The sequence below is a fragment of the Zonotrichia albicollis genome, chromosome Z, assembly GCF_047830755.1.
Source record: "Zonotrichia albicollis isolate bZonAlb1 chromosome Z, bZonAlb1.hap1, whole genome shotgun sequence".
NCBI classification, from domain to species: domain Eukaryota; kingdom Metazoa; phylum Chordata; class Aves; order Passeriformes; family Passerellidae; genus Zonotrichia; species Zonotrichia albicollis.
Window position 1 is genome coordinate 33,055,206 of NC_133860.1, and position 20,988 is coordinate 33,076,193.

At 38.0% G+C, this 20,988-nt stretch overlaps 1 protein-coding gene across 8 annotated transcripts in view; it reads right to left on the reverse strand.

The window, feature by feature from the left end:
- The window catches only part of ARL15 (ARF like GTPase 15), a 269,511-nt gene that overhangs the window by 160,251 nt on the left and 88,272 nt on the right, over positions 1 to 20,988 (reverse strand). The gene's annotated exons all lie outside the window — the stretch shown is intronic.

Sequence of the window (20,988 nt, forward strand, 5' to 3'; positions counted from 1 at the left end):
ACATCTGCTCTAATAGGGAAGGGAAAACATGTCTGTGCAATGAGCCCTTTCTCACACATTCTGTTTTTACATAGTCCCAGCTCTTTATTTCCATCTTAACCACAAGTCTGCACTGCACTGATTGCGGGAAAAGAAATCCAGTCTTTACAACCTTAACCTAGTTTGTCTTGACAACTGCCCAGGTTTTCTCACTGAGGCCTACTGGAGGAGCAGAGAAACTGAACTGATGTCAGCAAGGCTCTAATGCAAACAGTGGGGTCTGACCCTGTGAGCAAGTCGTCCAGTGAGAATGTGATTATAAAAGGACGGCTCACTCAACACAGAACTTTAATTGGATTCTTTCAGTATAGATGGTAAGCTATTACACATGCTGCCAAAATAGTTTTCATTGCTTTGAAGCAGTAAAAGATAAATTCAGTGAAAGCTACAAAACTACTTCAGCATCTTTTAAAAGAGTGAAAAGCAACACTTCAGAAGAAGTAAGAATATGTACAATAATATTTAAGCTGAATAAAAGCAGCAGATTTAAAAAATAATAGTTTTGCCTCTATGAAGATTTGATTCAAAAATTATTTTCCTTAAGGTTTGCTCTTGTATATGTCCATATCGCAAAGGAATAAACTTGTCTATTAGCTTTATTTACTGCTGTTCTATTCATTACTTGTTTATACTCATCTCACAGGTTCTACAAAGCCACAGCAAACATTCTACAGTGGTACTTAAGTGAGAAAGGCCAACTGAGTTCATTGAAAAAGATAAACTCCTTTAAATAGAGTTTCCATTTAATGGATATCAAGCTGAAGGGCCGCATGAAATCCTTCAGAGCTTGCCAGAGCTCCTGAGGCTGTGTGTCAGACCCTCTATAGCCAGTCTTTAAAAGGATTCCATTTGTCCCTGTCATCATGGCATCTTTGCAACAACCTCTTGATGTGACATGGAAAAACATAAAGGAATAGATGAGCTGATGGAATTCTGTGCTTCTCTGTCCAGCCACTGTGCTGGTTCTTATGCAACCAAATGTGACACTTGAGCCCTGACAGCAACTAATGACATATAGTTCTGTGAAAGATAATTTCTGCTCTTTGTAAAACATATATGGAGGCTCTGTGGGTGACAGGCAGGTTTGTGAAATTCAGTATCTCTCTACTGCAAACTCCTTAAGTCCAACTTAGACTGGAGAATCTTTATATGCTGTGAGTGAAACACATGATCAAAAATCTCCAAAGCAGCATATTTAGACTCATCACCCCTCACTTATCCTTCACTATTAAGCACAGTTAGGCAATGAAATTTCAGACAGAGCCCTAGAAGACAGGAACATGGCTTCCCCCAGACCACTCTTGTATTTTATTTGGTATGGTTCCCTTATCTTTGCTATGCTCATGACTTTGTCTTTCTGCTAGGTTAATTTCCTTCAGTAACTTGGTTTAGTTGTAATGAAAACATTTTTTTTAATATTATAGCTTCAAAAAGCTGCTGAAACTTAAGCTATTGTGTATAGCACTTAGCAGAAGATGACATCTCATCTAGGGTACATTGTAGAGGATGCTTGTAAAAACAGATTTGGACCTAATAGAGTTGTTTTGCAACCCTCCCTACTCAAGTGCAATGAACATCTTTCCCATTGGAAATATCACTATACAAATAATCTGATCACTCCCTTCCTGTTCTCTAGCAGCCTCAAGTTACCTGCTCCCTAACAAAGTTAGGGCCATTTAAGTATCCATTATAGAGACTAAACCTTTATTGTCACAACTGTGGCAGCAGCATCCAGTAGCTACATAGTATCTGTGGGGAGTAGAAAACTCAGAAGTCGCAGACCATGCAAATAAAATTGCATCTTATATTCAGTATTTCATTGTAGATAGGAAATGCATCCTAAAATATTTTATAACCATGGACTAGAGCTACGTATTATTTAAGATGTCGTAACATATTACAATGCACTCTGAAAACCATAAAACTGCAAGAAAAGTGTACCAGTAACTAAAGAAGTAATTCCAGAATTCTAAAACACAAATACATCAAAAACATTAAGAGAGTTGCTTAATTCACAACTAGTGGTCAGTTCTTTCCCAAACCAGCATACTTTCCACTCCATTTAGCCAACCCAAAAGGCATAAAAGAAGCTCAAATTAACTTGCCAGATATAGACCTGGAAGTCTCCTCCATTGATTCCCAAACTTGATTTGCTCAATGGGCAATAAAATCATGCCTTTTAGGTATTGCAAAACAAACTCTAAACCCAAACAGTGCCTCTTAGAGAAAGTGTTGGAGCAGACAGAAAAAAAACATTGGACTACTGCAAATACAGGGTCAAGCAGAGCTAGTCAGCACAGTCACTGAAAGGTTGTTTAGGATATGGTCATGTACTCAGACCCCACTGCTAGCAACAAAAGCTGAACATTTTTCTGAGCCTTCTCATCTTATCAGGGTAAGACCTTACTTAGTATAAAGGAAATGACATGTCAAATAGTCAGTTTTCATAATTTTTGAGAATATCACACTTAAAGCTGCAGCCACTGGATGAGGGAAATAGGCATGAAAAGAGAGGCAGGCAGGGAGAGTCAGGAATTCATTTTTTAATGAACAAACATATTTTTAAGTACAGAAAATAAAACAATAAGGTACCTTTAAAAATGTATGCATTTAATCAGTTTTTGAAAAAAAGGATGGATTAATCCGGAGTAATAGGTGCTTCAGCCTGTAGAAATCTTTGCAATATTCAGCAACACTGTTATTTTCATTTTACTTGTCAGTGTGCAGGAATGCTGAATATGCATGTATCACCATTTTTTAAGAGTTAAGGGAAGAAGCTAGCCAGTTCTACTCCTCCTCACAGATTCCCAACCCAACAAGATGATTCTGAGTTTTAGGCACAACAGTATTTATGCTGACAATCCTAGATTGTGTCCCTTTAAAGCCCTATGGAGATTTCTTCTGGGAAAAGCATATTGTGTTTATAGCAGGGATGGCCAAACACTTCTGATATATGTGCCACTCAGAGATCACAGATTGAAGATCTGGGCAGCAAATGTCCCTAAATTAGTACTCTCTACAACACATTAAACTGCCTCCAGCTGTTGAGTCTGTTTTTGCCTACTCATTGTACTTCTCGTTTCACTCTCCTTTTTGGGGTGAAATACTCCATTTTTTCTGCTTTGTTCTGGACCCATCTCCTGTCTGTTTCTTTTGTTGCCACTATTTAATAGGGACAAACAGAAGCAAGGGATTTCATGCTTAGTTGGTTAAACACACACACACACTCATGGAAAAATACTTTAAGTTAGTGCAGCACTAATGCTAACAAACCATGCATTCAGAGCCCTTGAAATACAGAATTAAGGTTGAAAGCTCAACCCTAACTCTGCTCCCTTCCCCCTCTCTTGGTTTTACTTACGGATATGGTCTCCTTTTATGATTTATTTTTCATTTAAGGTATCTTTAAACAAACATACTTCCAGTACCTGCACACACATCCAGAGAACTAGTCAGTCATCTGAAGCCGTTGATAAAACTCAAGGAGTTCATTAAAAAAGTAAGATTTGCACACAGTAGGTTTCATAGCTCTGATGTTGTCTGAGATCAAGCAAGCACAAGAAACCTCAAACCTTGAAGAGGTAATGTGAAGGGAGGGGACAATGACACAAGACGGACAGTCATAATGTTAATGATAGGAAACAACTGGGAACAACAGTGGCATAATTGTATGCAAGTAATAAAAGACACAAGGCACCAGAATGAAATTATACATTGTGCAGGGTCTGGTGTGGGGGGGGGCGGGGGGTGTGTGATGGATATATATAAATAAACTAAATTGTAACTGTATTAATACCTTAACTTTAAATTAGTACAACAAAATTCCATGCATTTCACAGTGTGAGCTAAATATGCAGGCTCCTCAGTTTCCATACTGTTGTACAGGTAGTTATACCTCTAAAAAAAAAAAACAAAACCATACAGGATTCATCTTCATCTATATGACTTCATTAATAAGGACAAAACCTAGGATTGCTGTTCATTTTGTGGCTACTTGAAAGAGATGAATGTAGATGCATGTAGCCACTGCCAGCCTGAGTGATGTCCGGCACAGGTAAAAATCCCAGCATCATGACTAGACACCTTCGCCGACTGCCCATAACCTCATTAAGCAGTGACCACTACTCTCAAGATCCTCCACTCCAATAAAAGCCCGAACTCCAATGGAAGGCTCAAGGTCTCCTAACCTGCAACATCACTCCTCGCACAGAATAAAGCAATCCTCTAGTTTAACCTGGCTAAGGAGTGAGTGGCCAGCCCACAGATTGAACCAAAAGCACTCCTTCTCCACGAGCACCTACTCCTTTTCAACTTTATATCAGCCTGTGCTGCAGAAAATCCAACAAGTACAGGCATTAAAGACAGGATTATATAAAAAAGGACAGAAGAAAACAATTTCTCAAGGAAGTGAGGCAGTTTTAAAGAGCAAAGAGTCCTGGTGATATCCCACCTCACAGAAATCATAGAATCATAGAATTGATTGGGATGGAAGGGACCATAAAGATCATCTAGGTCCTGCTGCCCTGCCAGGGGCCAAGACACCTTTCACCACACAAGTTTGCTCAAAGCCACACCCAACACTTCCTAGGAAGAATCACCACAACACTCTGGACAATCTGCTTCAGAGTCTCACTAACCTCACAGTAAAGAATTTCTTCCTAACACCTTATATAAATCTACCTTCTTTTAGTTTAAAACCATTCCCCTTGTCCTATCACTACATGTGCTTGTCAAAAGTGCCTCACAGCTTTCTTGGCTGCTCATTTCAGCACTACTGGAAGGTGCCATAATCTTGAAGCATTTTCTTCTCCAGGCTGAGTTAGCCCAGCTCTCTCAGCCTGTCTTCATAGAAGAGATGCTCAGGCCTCCTCTGGACCAACTCCAAAAGCTCCATTGCCTTCCTCTGCTAGGGACCCCAGGGCAGCATACAGCAAGTGGGGTCTCACCAGAGCAGAGGAGAAGGGCACAATCCCCCTCCTCTTCCCTGCTGGCCACATCCCTCTGGATGTAACCCAGGACACGTGTGGCTCTCTGGACTGTGAGTGCACATGGCTAGGTCATGTCCAGCCTCCCACGCACCAGCACCCCCAAGTTCTTCTCAGCAGAGCTGCTCACAACCTATTCTCTGCTCACAACCTATTCTCTGCCCAGCCTGAGGTGCTTGGGATTGTCTTGCCTCAGGTGCAGAGCCTTGCACTTGACCTTGTCAAATTTCAAGTAGTTCACATAGATCCTCTTCTATTACAGGCATGAAGCAACAACATATGGTCCAGAGCAGGAATCTCAAATTCTGCCTTCTGACCATGAAGAAGTACATTTGGATTCATTGGTTGTAATTGTTTACCGTCCCTTATCAAAAGCCTCTTGGTATTTCGGCACAGCCAGATTCTGGAATCTCAAAAGAAGCAATAGCCTTAAAAAACTTTCAACATCCCTTGTAGTCCCAGACGAACAAGACACATGACACAGGCTCAAGACTAAAACCAGACAAATGACAGAGACATATTCATGTTTTAACATATTTGATAACTCTGCTACCAACAGAGAAGGCTTAGAGGAAATACAGTTAAAAAGAAAGAACTGCATGACTTCTGACAGGCCAAATATGACACTGCTATTCAGAGCTATAATTCCAAAGGACTTCATGGTCATGATAATACAATTACAGTGGGTAAAACTGCAGGAGATAATTTGTTTTATCTGATATCAGATGAACTGCTCTTAGATGAAGGCTTGACGCAAAGTTCAGGAACCATAAAAATTCAATAAATGCAGCCAAAGACATAACTTCCCTAGAAGAAGCTGTAAGGCAACAGGAGTCCTTTCCCTACCATCAGCCAAAATAAGCCACAAACCTCACATCCAAAATGGAAAATGAGCCTCTCTGACCTTAATCTCTTGCCCACTCCCTATAAAATCAAAACCAAATTATGATTCTCCCTTACATTCACACTAGAAGAAAGAATGAAGTAATAAATATCAAGTTCTAGATGTACTCAGATATTCAGTGAAGTAGTATGATTTAAAAGCCTACATAAAATTAAATGGCAGACAGCTATGATAAACCAAAGCTGAGTCAGCAAACAGTTATAAGCACATGCACAGGTGGTACTCTGAACAGAAGACAATCACTTGCTTCAGTGCAGTGTCAAGTCAAGCTCTAAGGGGGCTTTTGGACACTTCTAAGTTAAATAAAGTGTAGAATTATTGCTCAAGTTGTTCCCTCTCTGACAGTTTGCTTTCCACTTGTTTTGTTGCACAAGAGTAACTCATTCAATCCACCCATCCATTCACATTTAACAGCAAGAGACAAAGACAACAAAAAAAGATGAATGAAAGCCTTTGCAAACAGTTTGTTTCACAACTTAAGGACACACAACCACACTAAAAAAAGCCTGAAGAATCATCGAAAATACCAGCAGAAAAGGCAGTAGCAGCACCACCCAAATGTGCAAAAGTTAAGGATGTGACACTTCCTGTCACTTCTAACTTCTGGTAGGATAAAATATGTATACATTTTTTTCTTAATACACCCCCTCAAAAAACCCACACAAATAACAACAACTAAAACAAAATCACACCTTTGAGCTTTCAGGCTTGCTAAAAGCCATCCCTGCAGAGTTTCTGAAACAAAACATAAAAAGCTTTTCCATTTTTTATGTGTGCTACAAGATGGGTTACCAAACAATTTTTTTACAGCATTGAATGAATAATTCTGTTCTGTTCACATGTCATCACAAAAGCAGAAAGAAGCATATAGGCAACTTGGTGTTATTTGATTTTTTTTCTGAGCTGCCTACTCGACTGCATGCCACCTACATGCAACAGCATGCTTTGTTTCTTTTTTCTCCTCAAAAACTATTCACAAGTACTTCCAAGACCCTGGACATTAGTATTCGACATACATGGCATACATAGGATGACTTTGGTAACAATATCAAAAAGAGGATTTATTGAAACAGTAGAGCGACATCTTTAAGCCCTATGCCAGAATGGGTCAAAGGAAAAAATTAGAGAAATATATCTGGTGTAAAGAGGAATCTGGCTGTACACTAGATGGAGGTAAATGAAGACTTGCATTGTATTCCATGCATTTAAAAACTAAAGAACAAGAAAAGTTACTGCTGCTGTCCTACTCTTAAAATATGCAGGCTAATTCAAAGTACATTAAGAGAATAAGACCCATCATTGCCCTGTGAAGTGAAACTTCTGCATTTTGCAAAAGGATCTATATAACAAAATGGTCTAAAAAACCCCAATTAAGTTAAAATAAACACAAATTAATTTGAAACATAGTTGAAAAAAGCATGGCAACAGGCAAGCACAAAAAAGAGAAGTCTGTCCTCATGCACTAACAGCCAGAAGATCGCAAGGGGGATTCAGGTGATACCAGTGAATAAGCCCCTGAAAAAAGTAGCAAGATCTGAATTCTTCCATCCCTTGTATCAGTAACATTATAGAAACAGGCAAACTCCAGTGTATTTTTCCCAACCAGTTTCGTCCAAAGCTTTCAGAGTTGTTTGGCATCATAATCATAAATAAAAGAAAACAATTCCTGGACTGCGTGTTTCTCTTGAGTATCAAAAAGCAAAGTAACCTAGAGAAACTCTAAGTGTTTTGAGGGAAGAAGAAGAAATAACTTATGTTTACTTGAGGCAAAGTTTCCTCTGAGATTAAGCCCCAAGACACATCTTGATCCTTCTTATGAAAGATTTCAAAACTAACACTTGACATCAAATCTGAGAGAAAATAGGAAAAATCTCTGAGGACAGAGGTCCAGACTGTTTTCTATGAAGTCTGGTCTTACTGAACAAGTTCATAGCTGAGATAGAATAGTAAGTACAAGACTGTAAGTATCAAGGTAAAAAAACTGTACAAAGAAATCCCAAACTAAACCAACAAACCAACCAACTAACCAACCAAAAACACCATCCAACAACAAACCAAATGCACACAAACAAACAAGAAAAGAAAAAACAAACAAAACCCCCCAAAACTCAAACAAACAAAAAATAAATAAACAGGGAGAGGGAGAAGAAAAGGATCCATTGACATCTGTGGGGCAGGGGCAAGCCACAAACATGAGAGCTTTAGAATCAATTTGCAAAATATCATTAAGAAAAATTAAACACAATCATGACAGTGTGACAATACATTAAGAGGCAAAGTACAATTTCAACTGTGACTTTAAAACCTGCTCAGGAATCCCAGCTGCTCTCTGCTCATGCATACCAAACCAAGAACTGAACAAACCAACGAATGCTTGATTACCCTAATATTATCAGGGGATAAGGAAAGAAGACATAAGTAGAAACTAATGCAACAAAAGTTACTAAAATAGCAACAGTGTATGGACTTAATATCTAAATAGCTTTACTAGTATACACAATCCAACAAGAAGTAATCGGAGGATTTAGATAATAGAAGGAGGTGGACAGAACAAGGAGAGCCTGATTTTGCAGACTGTGCAAGTCTTCTGGCCAAAGAATTCTTCTGCTTGGAACACTAAACACAATACTGCTTTTCAACACCAGAAAATGGAGCAAGAATTATCCTAATATTAGTGCAGTCACAAATGGGAGATGCAGTAAACTATTACCAGTTCATGGCATTACCAGCCTCCAGTGCTGAATTTGAAACACTAGGTAATTGCAGGCTAAAATATCTCTTATGCATTAGGTTCCCTATGAATTATTTCAATTTTATGTGGCCTTTTCCTCCTACTTTCCCAGTACACTATACTTACAAAAAATGAGAAACTTCAAGAGAATACCTGTTTTGACCAGAAGACTCTAGGGAATATTCACAGGAACCTCTCTTCCCACCCCCTTATACAGCATAACAGTTTTACTTGGCTAGCACAGCACATTACTACCATGGGAGGAAACAGACCAACCCACACAAAAACATTAATCCAAAATATACAATTAGAGGAAGGCATATGAATCTCAAGTACCATTAAAAATTCTTCAAATTTTAATCAATGAGAGCCTCTTGGAATGCAGAACAGGTTTAGCCTCAATCAAACTCTTAATGAGCTAGGTTTGAGAAACTTCAGCCATTGAAAACATCTCATGCTCCAACACAGGCATTTCACATTTCTCCTATCTCCAGTTGCAAGTTTGGATATTTTTTCTGCCTACATATGGCATGTCTGCCTACATGGAGCTTTTCAGCTGCCACCCTGCTGATGAAGACTCCTTTGGCTATTTTGTTCACTTAGAACTGCAAAATCAGAACTGAAATTTATTATTCCTGAGCATGCAAAAATCAAGGACTACATAGCCTTTAAACCATTTTAAAGAGAATGCTAAGAGATGCCCTACTTCTAGTGCCTGAAAGTTTGGGAAACACAACTGAGTTTGAGATGGGGATTTTCAGCTGATAGGGAAGGGAATAGATCCTACAGAGAAATGTGTCAACTACAGATAATAGTTGTTTTCATGAGTTTGCACTGTTAAAAAAATAAAACCAAAGAAAAAAAAAGAAAAAAAAGAAACACAAAAACTGACACAACAACCACACAAAGGGGATATTTTTTTTCTTTTTTAGTAAGTATTGAACAATGCCTATTCATCTTTTTTAGTTAGGTGGGAAAAAAATCCCAAATAAATGATAAAAAATATTCTGCAGACAAATTCCAGACACACAGATTATGTTACCTTTGAAAAGCCATTGGCTGAATTTAAACTTTTTTTAGGTGAAAATGGAAGTTGGCAAGAACCAGCTTTATTTTTTTGTAAAAACACCCATTACTGTGGTTTGCTCACAAAACAGCCTGCCATACAGCTATGCAGACTCATGGGTAAGTCAGTGTGCCTGCTGTGTGGTGCTGACAGCCCAAGCCAAGAAATTTCTCCTGGTGAAACAACCACCAGTTTTTATCAATTAAGAGGCATGAAACACTTCAATCCACAAGAGTGTATCACTATGCCAGATTTTTTTTTTTAAGTCTCAGAACTGCTGAAAGCCTTTTAAGGGAAAATAAATTTTTCTCCTTTGAGTAGGTGCAGCCTCCAGTCAGCTCTAGGAAACTAACACTTTTAAAAGACGTCCTCCACCTGAGCCCTTCCTGTGCAATCTGTTTCCCAATGATACTGCTTTCAGGGAAAGTGTGATGAGTGTCTTGGTTTTTTTCAGATAATCATTATGCAACAGTTCCATAAAATTTTTTGTCATTTAAAAAAGCAACAGATTGTTACTTAAGAATACACCTGATGTTGATGAATACAATCACAAATCCAAGCAGAAATACACTTAACATGTTGCTCAGACAACTGAGCACAGCTCTGGGATGCTCGTTACCTCAGCTGATTTAATGTTTAGCTGTGGGAGATTTAATACATGTTCTAAGGAGGCTGCAGACACTTCAGTAAGAACTGGCTCACTGTTTCTTACAGGAACTAAAATTTTATCTTTTATTTTAGATCAGCATAAATCTTGCCAAGTTTGGAAACTCCTTTTTGCTGGCTAGAGAGAAAAAATCACTGAAGACCAGGGAGAATTGCCATAATGATGATAGTCTATCAGAGAAATATAAGCAATCTGTAGTTGGTAGCATAATTATGAGTGAGACAATGAATAAAAACAGGCTTAAAAAATGGAAGACAGTTGTCTTTTAGAGACTAAGACATAGGATTAGTTGTAAAAGCAGCACACTGGCTTTAACGCAACCTTTTAAGTATCTTAAATTTTTACATTCACTTTCCTAAAGATTACTAAAGCATTGCAATAAAGAACTGGAAGCTGTGATTTTGAAATATAAAGGCATAATAAACTTAAACAGTGATGTTTCAGCAACTGCCAATTACTTACATATCATTAAATCAGTATTTTTGAAACACAGAGAACACACAGAACATGAGAGAAGATGCACACAGTTCTATTCATGCACTGAGATTTTTCATTGAAAAGGATGCTTTCACAGCCCACAAGTAATTCTTCAAAGCAATTTATTACAATGAAAAGAAACAAGACATGGAATATATCATACCACTTTATACAAGGACTAAGGAGTGCAGCACAGTTTGATTACGTTATTGGGGAACACCGAGGATGTCAGAGGGAAATAACTGCTCTAAAACATGTCAAAAATCACTGTAACTGAAAAAGCACTGGAAGAATTTTACTTTCTTAAGTAATAATAATATAAGCCTCTTTATTTGAAGAAACATATAATTGATCAGGTTTCCTCATCCTCACAAGAAATTGTTAGGATTATGCCATCAAGATTATTGCCAGAAAAGCATAAAATCACAAATTATATCTTAAAGAGATCAACACTTAATCAGGAAGAAATGACAATCTATAAAAGCAAGGAAAGAGACATTACACCTTGGTTTCCTAGTGCATTGCCCACAATCCTTATCTGATACCTGGAGGTAGAATCATCATGCACATAGATGAACTTCTACATGAGAGGTTGAACAGAGAGAAGAACAGGATGTTGATGTACTTCTGTATTAAAACACTACCTCTGTAGACTAGTAGGAAGCAAAAACTCTGCCCCACACCCCACAGCCCAACAGAGTAAGAGCTGGTAGTGTGGCATCAGCTTTACATACAACCTTGGATAACCTGGCTTGGACTTGTACAGTTGAGCAGGAAGTACCAGGGACCTTCTGGATAGATAGGAATTAAAAGAAGAGATCCTCCAAGAATGCAGTCACTTCCAGTTCTGCAGGTCAAGAGCAGAAAGATCAGATTTTGAAGTACTTATTGCAAAGAAATGTCTTTGTAGAAGACATTTCTACTCATTCATATACAACCGTTTTATAAAACCTATATAAATCAGAAAAAAATGCTGTTTGCATTCTCTGACAAGTTGAAATTTCTGGTGCCCAAAGGATAGCATGAGCTCCAAGATCTGCAACTGAGTAGAGGCAAGTTGTGTTCAGGTCACTATCCTCAACTGATGTGTACCAAGAAAACAAAATTAAACAATATGGAGCTACATATAAAAAAAGCATGAGACTGACCATTCCTCAAGACTTACCGTTAGGCAGAACAATGAAGCCGAAGTTCTTCTGCTACTATTAATCACACTGATCAAATCTGAACATTTGCTAACAGCTACTGGTTTTCCTATTGAATTTTCCAAGTTCCTTACCACAGGAAACTAAACTATTTCAGACATTTTTTTAAAGAATTAAGTGTTCTCTCTTCAAAGTCAGAAATAATTTGATGGAGAAGAACAAAATATCTAGGCCTAGGGTTCAAAATTAAGTAAATAATGATAAATTCTAGAGAATATATGCTGTCTTGAGTAATTTTCCTAAAAAAACCTCTCAAAGGTCTTTGATATTAGGAGGTCAACTGTGATTTCAAAAACTAATGCACCTTTGCCTAAATCTTCAAACTGACACTAGCAGTAAATTAGGTTATTTTTAAATTCATTATTAGAAACAAATTTTATTAAATCTATTTTTAAATGTGCCTAACTTCATTAATTTGAGGCTAATGTAAAATTTAGAAAAAAGAGCAGGGAAAATACCCTAGGAAGATTAGCAGGAAGGGGGAAGAACATGTTGCTATTAATGTATTACTTCTAGTGAAATACCACTGAAGTTCAACATAATCCAAGCCATAGTGCAGTGCGTAAAGCAGCCAAGAGTCTAAGTTTCATACCCTAGCAGAAAAGCAATAATTACATGTCTTTTTTTTTTTTTTATATCTTGTTCAGATTTGGAATTTAGTTGTGGCACTGATTCAACCTATATGTACTTCAAAAGAAAACAATCCTTCACGGAAACATAGTCTAAAGCAACAACAAAATGCAAACTTCAGTGTTAGTTTTGCTTTTAAAGACATCAAAAAATATGAGAACATGATTGCTATGTCCATTGAACACAAGGGAACTAGAGCAATTTAAAGTAGTTTATTGTAAGAGGACACAACTGAGCTGAGAAGTCTCATATTTGACTTGTGTCCAGAAACAGGAATCAAAATGAACTATTAAGCTGTAGTCTAAATGTTTGAAGATTTTTTTCAGCTGGGGACATTGTAAAGCCTTAAATGGTAAAAACAGTTAAGTCCTATCCCAGTAAAAATCCTTGGAAAAATAATCTTTTACAAATAAGACGAAGTTCCAACAGACCATAAATTGATTTGGAAATGTTCACATTAGAAAAATCACATTGATAGCAATTAGCACACCATTCAGCAATATGAAATCAGGTAAATATTTTTGCACTAAGCATACATATGAACTCCATTGTAAAAACATTCAAACCTACTTGGCGTTCCAGGCACACTGAAGTATTTTAATGACAAATGTATCATGATTCTTCTTCCTGCTGTCTCCTGCTTTTCTCTTCTGTTAAACCTTACATTCCAGCCTAATAGCAATATATTTTCTCCTTCAATCACCCATACTATTCAGTGGCATTTCCTAGAAAAATTTTTCTTGTGTGTCAGATAAACACAGAAGAAAATCCTTCAGGGATAGCTTGATATACCACAGATGCCAGTTGAAATAATACTGAAGCAAGAAATTAAGAATTTCCTTAACAAACCTATCAGCAAAGAAAATGTGGTAGAAGTACATATTTTAGCAAAATTTAACTAAATCAAGCATGTGAGTTGGACTTCGTTCCATAATTTTAAAGCTATGTGGGTTCTGACGTATCAGAAAGGTCACGCAGTGGGAAAGACCAACCGTGAAAAAAAAAGTGAAGAAGTCTGCGTGCAAGAAGCAGCACTGCATTATTGTGCTATCTTGAATCTTTTAACTAGGAAACAAAAGCAGCTCATATGTGGCATTTTGGGATAGCAAAGAACTCTTCATAATTTTCTGGTTAAAAATAATTTGATGCTGCCTGGCTAGACAAAAACACTGACAAAAAAAAAAAAGGTTATCTTGCAGCTGTCACATAGGATCTCATTGAGGGTAAACAAAAACATATTTCCTGGACAAACTGCTGAACTTATGTCAACAATTAAACACCCCATTAAATTAAACTATCTATAACAAAGAACTGTGTGAATTGGCAGTGCAACTCATCATTAGTGTTCTCATACAATTCTGTGCTTCCCACATTTTCAGGAATTAGACTGCAAGTTTCCCCATTTTTACATATATTTAAAGAATTTAACATTATTAGACTGTCACAGATGACTTATGATTTTTGGCAGGCCATCTGCTTTAATAGCTTTGAATTTCCCTTAAGTGCATATTGTGGATGACTTATTTTAGCAGGAATTAACACCACCTTGAGGCTCAAACAAAATCTAAACTCTTAACTCCTTTGCATCACTAACATGCCAAGTGAAGGTCAGTGTTATATATGTGTTATGCACTTACGGTAGATTAAGCTGCATGACATGCTACATATATTGGACATTCTTTTGATCTTCATTTGAAGCCATTAATCTTTCTAAAGCAGAATAAGACCATCACCATATACTTGGACTACATGCTTTGTATCTCTGGTCAGCAGAGTCAGAACTCAAGGAAAATTTCAAAGAAACACTTTTCCAGTTACATTAGGGTTAAAAATTAAGCAAGATTGCTCATGCTAGCCATTCCACAAATTCCAAATATATTTGAAAAGTCATACTAGTCCTATTCTGCATTCCAAATTCCTACAATATTCATTAGTCTCAGTGTAAGAACCACCATGAGTGGAAGAGCAATTTGCTCATAACATTTCCTGTGTTGGTTGCACACTAGATCTACTTTTTTACTGTAGCATATTAGAGAATTTAATCAATCTTCCCAGAAAGAATGTCAGCAACAAGAGCTATTTCAGTGGCTCATTAGCTAGTTATTAGAAACAGACTTCATCACTGATATCTTAGGACAGTAAAAACAAAAACCAGATTGCATGGATTTGTTTTTAAAGAATTTGATGTCATCATTTTTGCCATTATAAATTGATACTGAAAACAAATATTGGCAAAGAAAGCAAACATCCTATACTTTCTGGATTTCTCCATTGACCACACATAGGGAAAAACACTTCTCCAACACTACAAAACACTCCTCTTCCAATACAGACATGAGATAACATTATTTTAAAAATGAACAAACAAAACCTTTGATTTTCTATTCTGTCAAAGCGAGAAATGTCAGTTACAGTTTCACAACCACATTTTCCCCTCAAAAAAATACTGACATAATGATCCTGCAGTTTTCAACCACTTTACACTGCAGATCATGTGGCAGAACTGTCAGCTATACCCTTCAGCACTTTCTGCTCATTAGCTTGGGTGTTCTCCACATTGTAAATGAATGGGCACATAAATTTGTTCATCCCCAACATTGCAACACTTGAAAGTTTCATTCAGAAACCTGAGGATCTAAAAGTTCTAGAGGTATTCAACATCATAAAGGTGAAGATTAAAATTACTGAATTATTTCACTGGATTTTTATACCCCACCTAGAAAATACAGTTTTCTCTTTACCAGCTGAGCCAGTATTCAAATAATTTCTTTTAAATATCATTTATATTCATGAGTCTGTAGGGAGAGACTTTGGAATATGGCATCAAGTTCCAATCAGGTTTTTTCTGTAGTTTTTTATAGCCTGATAATAACAGTGCTTTGCTCACTTTGGTCAATGCTTCCATCCAAACAACCAAAGGAAAACGGTTCAATACTAAAGAGATGCTATTCCCCAGTTGTGCTTATTCTACAGTCACATCCTCCCAGGTTAAGAGGTACTTCATGGTAAAGGTCAAGTTTTTATTTTCAATATCAACATATACTATGCATATGTAGGACCCACAAAATGAACACACGAAGAAAAGGAGAATCTTCCAGATGGTGTAACTTCATTCCTTCAGGGGGATTTGTTCATTTGTTGGGGGGAACGCTTTTTGTTTTTGCAATTGCCAATTTTAAACCCTAGGAGGCTAGGGCTTCAAAACCCGACTACTGAAAGGATTGACATATCCCAAAGAATGTAAGAGGAATTTGATTAGGCTGTTTTATTGGGAACTATTTGTAGTACTCCTAGATGCTTACATAGTAACAGTAGCTAAAAACTCTTCCCATCTTTGGCTGTCCAGGAGACTGCACCCCTTCTCTAGGAATGTGGATTCAGGCATAGCTATCTATGTATTCATCACCCCTAGGCTGAGTATCACGGAGCACTACACCCCAGGGATGAGGCGTTCCAAGTGAATCAACAGGCATCCTGCCCTGGGAAGCGGCACGTGGGGATTGCTCACCCGCGCCAGGCGGCCCGCTGGTCTGCGCGCAGATTCTTTCCAAGATCGGGTGCTTGATTTCATGCTAACACGTGGGAGGGGATCCGTTTCTCCATTAATTTCTGTGATGACGGCAGTTGAGAGATCATTGCTATGGGCCAAATCAGGGGAGGGAGGCTCATTTCCACCGCAGCTGACTTCAGCAGTAAAATACTTGTGGTGGTGTCTCGACCGCAAGGCAATTATTAGTTCAGCAAAATTTCCTCTGCGATAACATTGTGATTATAGGAATGGGTTCAGTACCCGCAAAGACAAAAAGTAAAGCACAGTCTCAGAGTACCATATTGAATTTCCCTCGGCACTCATATCACATTACCATGCATTTCGAGCAGAACATTTGAGCAACATTTTTGTCTTAACAAAAAATACGATTTAAGAAGTTGCATAAAAATCTTTTAAAAAATGAAAAAAATGCTATTTTATATAAAAGTACGGATAGGGCAGGAGCAAAAAAATTTACAACAGATTTCTTTTATCCAATTCTGTTGGTTTTCAGCTAGAACAGAGGTAACAAAAAAGTAGATCAATCAAGGCAGAGACCATTCTGTAGTTCTGATTTCCCATGTCTTCCCAGTTCCAGCAACTCCTAGTTTTCTGCTCTAATAAACAAGCTACTCACTTCAGTAAACAGTACTTTTTGTTAGTCAAGCCTTGTATTACAAAATAGTTTCTGGCCTCGATGCTAGATTTTTAATACTGGCTATTCACATGCAGCTCTGCACATCAAAAATGCTATTGTACCACTGCAGAAAATTAACTACCTAAGGCACAGGCTTTAGAAAGCAACCATTGTAGATACTGTGCAAGACAGCAAAAGCTCCAGTGCATCCGGATCAGGCAGAGGAAGAGAACATGACACAGTCCCTTTTTAAACGTGGGGGTTCACTGATTTAAAAATAAAACAAGTAATGTGCTTTACACAGGCCCTAGACAGCTCAAACGACTGTGTGGAGCTACACACAAACAAGTGATACTTAAGCCTTTTCAGGTAACACACAAAAAGAAAGCAAATGTTAATTAAGAAGTGGATTCTTAGTACTTCCATACATTACATACATACACCATGCAAGTTAGCCTAACTCAGTGAACTCTCACACATAGATTAGTGCTTACATACCTGAAGTGTTTTCAAATAAATTTTAATTACACTGCAAATTGTGCACAGACTAGACGGCAGCTCAGCATGTATTGATGTAGCATGTAGCTCAACTCATATTTCCTTATGACTATCAAAAAGTCATAAGGAAACAAAAAAGAAACACATGAAGCACTTACCTACTTGATAGCCATTAAAGAAAAATCTATCTGTGGAGCAGAGAGAATAAAGACATCTGTTTTCATAGAGCTGGATACTTTAGCAACAATTTCAGGTTGCCCTGCTATGTAAAAACAGTAGCATATTAACATGTTCCTGTCTTTGGTTCCGTTGATTTTTTAGTGTCTTTGTGCATGCCCTAGGTTTCCTACATGAAATTAAAATCAGTCTTTCATCTCTAAGCCTTAAATGTAGCAGCATATATAAAATAAATAAACCCATTTCCCTTTGTTACTTGCTGAGACACTAATTTCCCTCTTTCAGAACAGGCATTTGTTAATGCAAATGCATCAAGGCATCACATTTTTTCCTAATGTTTCAGATGACAATATTGCCAAAAGTAAAAATTTCTATTTGTTCAAATTTATTTTGTACTATAACTACATGTGACATACTGAATGTGCCAGCTTTCAGAAATCACAGTGCAGTCTTGAGCTGCACTCTCTGCTAAAAGAAATCTCACTTACAAAATCTAAGAAAGCCACAGCAGTATAAACACATAATAATCTTCGAGACAATCTAAAGCAATTGAGATATCCAGATAAATGTCCTGGGAACTTTCTGAAGGGATGCATGCAGCTGTAAATGGAGTGAGGACAAGAAACAATGGACAAATTGAAGCCCAAGAGGTTCAGACGGGATTGAAGAAAATGCTTTTTGCCCACGGGAACAGTCCAGCACTGCCCAGACAGGCTCCACAATCCTTATCTTTGATGGTTTCTTCCACTTGGTTTCAAGACCAGAACTAAGCTGAACAAAGCCTTGAGCAACCGAGTCAGACCTTAAGCTGACCCTCCTTTTACCACAAGGTTAGACTGCAGACCTTCCAAGATCCCTTCCCACCTCAATTGTCCTGTGAAAACAACACAAATCCTACAGCGCCCTTCTGTGATATTTCATCTATACAAGTTTAAAATGACAACATTTTCCAAGAAAAACAGTAAGTCAATAGTGTTCTTAAAAAATCTACCATCACTAGGGAGGACCCTTAAAAAACCTGAACAGTTTATTAATTTGAATAGACTTCCACAGACTGCTTGATCCAATGCAGGCATGTTGATTCACTGACACTTTTGCCCAGGTGCTCAGACCAAAGCACGCACACCAGCTTAGTCACAGGGTGAGTAATCAGTACCCAATTTATTGTTTCTTTACCAGTGAAAACATCTCCAGAGGTGCATCACAATGACCAAGCTGGTTTTTTCTTTGTTTTTACAGTCAAGGGAAAAGAGAACCCTCTCACACATTAACTGGAAAGGAATCATCAAGCATCTGCCTGGGCTTCTGGGAGAGCTTTGGGACAGCTCTGAAGGACTGCCAGATCTACTTACTCAGTATCCTCATTTGCACGGCAGGCAGGTTGCCAGACTCAGTTAAACAATACCTGAGGTCTAGTTTATATTCCCACCTAGGCCAGATAGCTGGGATTTAAAACACTTTCAAGTTTGGGTGTGAGGGCAGTGTGCGTTTGACAAGGGAATTAGGCCACGGCTCTACAGGATTTCTCTTCTGATGCAAGATTAGTTCAAGCAGCTCTGCTCTCCCCCTCACCCACTTTTTGTCAATGTCTGCACAGATGGAGAAGTGAGGGGCAGAATTGGAGACCACATTTCCTCTGGGGTGCGGGTGATGGGATTCAGAGCAGTGGCCCAGGCAGAGTCCAGAAGCAGAGTGCCCTGGTTCTGCTGTTGAGGCAGGCAAGCTGCAGAAAGCTTCTGCCTTTGGGCTGGCAGGGACAGGCTGGTCCCAATTTATTTTAAAAAATCAGGCCCCTCTCAGCTGCTCACTTGCTTTTCAGCACTTACTCCACTCCTCTGCCCCCGTGTCTCGCACACCAGTTGCCACAGTTTGTTTCTTCCCCACTCCCACTTCTCTCTTCACATTGTCAGAAGAGAGGGGAGACGGAAGCTCCTTCTTTCCCAGTTCATCACCTGTCAAAAAAATCTCTTTAAAAAAAAACAAAACAAAAATAGTGACTCACCCAAGGACAAAGCCAACAAAAAGTTCTAAATCTTGATGCCTGCACATCTCCTGAGTTAGGCACCATGGGTGGCCCACCTCTTTCTAGAACATACTGAGCGGGCAATATTGTGATGGCAACACCCAGCACCACCACCCAGCAGCCCTTAAGTTTTCCTTCTCCACTCCAGCGACATGCTCACAGAGCAAACCATCCTTTGCTGTGGTATCAGGGGTCTTTGCTTCTCAGAACTGACAACAGTTTGTAACACGCTGACCTCAGTCAGCACAACACACCATCCTGCCAGGAACCTGGCCAGGCCCACTCTTTTATCAGTCCCTATTACTTTTTGTAAGTTTAGACTGACCCGAAAGTGAGATTCAGGGGGTTGAGGGAAACCAAAACACAAGCACACAAAAAAATGTGAACCTTTTAGCCCACCTCTGACAAATTCATTTGCAATGAACAACAAAGTTATGTTAAACCACATTAATTAAGGTGAGAAATGCTTATATAAATACTCTTATTATCTTGTGTATAAGTAAGTACAAGTAGCTGTAGAAGTAACAATTCTTGAAAATTTAAACTAAGTAAAATTTTTAAGCTGATTGATACAAAGTAAGGCAGCATGGAGTAATATTTCATTCCAGGTTTTCAAGATATCAAAACAAAACCAGAAGTATGCTGAAAGAAAAATCTCAATTCTGCAACTTCTAAGAAAAATTTTACATCTAGAGTCTCCCAGGCTGTTTAGTTTTCCAGTGCACCATAAGCAAAAAAAATAAATAAAAATAAATCTATATTTGTTGTTTTTAGAGACATGTTTCAAAACTTCCAGTTAAAATCAGAATAAAACTATAGTCAAGTTACAATGTTTATTCAATTATCTAAATGCTGTATTAGTACTAGTTAATTTTAAGTTGATATGGAAAATTAGCAGGTTAATTAAAATATCTGAATGCAACATATGTTTATTTTTATAAAATTGGAGAACAGGAAGGAAATCAGAACCAAGAAGTTTTCTCTTACTCTGCTTAAAAAGCAGAATGAAAAATATGCTGCCACTGAGACAGGAGAAGGTAAAAGCGCAAGACAAAGTTTGACAAACTATTAGACCCAACAGCCATAGATAATATCCCTGAGAAATATTTTAAAAAGAGGAAAAAAATAAAAGAAAGACCAGGCCTATTTCTTCTCTGCATAAAAAGAATTCCTATCCTCCTGCTAGATTTGTTTCTTTGATATTTGATATTCTTTTCACTGAAGAACTTTAAGGGAAAACCTATGTAACAGTGAAACATGCTCAGAACATATAAATCACAGAAATCTACCAAAAAACACAAACAAGTATTATACCATCAAAGTCTCTGATCACAGATTTGCAAAGTATAAAGTATCTGCTTTTTCCAAGATTCAGCAATACATTGCTGCTGTGTAGCAGAGAGGTTATCAGTCCCCAAAA